The sequence below is a fragment of the Pteropus vampyrus genome, unplaced genomic scaffold (assembly GCF_000151845.1).
Source record: "Pteropus vampyrus isolate Shadow unplaced genomic scaffold, Pvam_2.0 Scaffold146, whole genome shotgun sequence".
Taxonomy (NCBI): Eukaryota; Metazoa; Chordata; class Mammalia; order Chiroptera; family Pteropodidae; genus Pteropus; species Pteropus vampyrus.
This window is the reverse complement of record NW_011888927.1, coordinates 1,743,919-1,744,555: the sequence shown is the minus strand read 5'-3', so window position 1 is coordinate 1,744,555 and position 637 is coordinate 1,743,919. Positions and strand designations below refer to the sequence as shown.

Genomic DNA, 637 nt, shown 5'->3' with positions numbered 1-637 from the left:
CTGGACACGATGTCAGGGTGTTCGAGACAATGGTTTTTGATACAACACTTGCCTTATAATTACTGATTTCTGGAGAATTCTCATTTTAGGAATGGGGGCTGCATGCTGCTAATTCTCAGTTAGAAGGATCTGGGCATTGGAGCTTGAAAACAGCTTCTGAGTCACCTCATCCAGGAGCAGGATAGGAAAGGAGACACTGGCCACCTCTGATTGAGGGGCAGAGTGCACTGCTCAGGGAGTGGGTTTCATCCTGACAAGGCAGGTCCAGGATGTGGACTCTGGTGAGAGGTGGTGGCAGCAGGAAAGCAGGGCCTGTGACCACGCACGTGTCCTTTTAGGAAAGGATCGCCAAGAGCCACGGCACCCAGTGCGGGTTTTGCACCCCTGGGATGGTGATGTCCATGTACACGCTGCTCAGGAACCACCCGCAGCCCTCAGAGGAGCAGCTCATGGAAGCCCTGGGAGGTAGGTCTGACATGGAGAGAACTCGCCTCTCCCGCAAGGCTGGGTGGGAAGTGTGCCTCGGGCTGCTCCACCCCACCCACAATGCCACCCCAGTCCCACTCGGAGACCCCCTCGGTTGTTTCTAAATGAGCTACAGTTCACCCAAGAAAGAGAATGTCAAGCTGTACCCTGC

At 54.9% G+C, this 637-nt stretch overlaps 1 protein-coding gene across 1 annotated transcript in view; it reads left to right on the top strand.

The window, feature by feature from the left end:
- LOC105298171 (aldehyde oxidase 2) overlaps positions 1 to 637 on the top strand; it is a 79,297-nt gene that overhangs the window by 10,612 nt on the left and 68,048 nt on the right. The gene's annotated exons all lie outside the window — the stretch shown is intronic.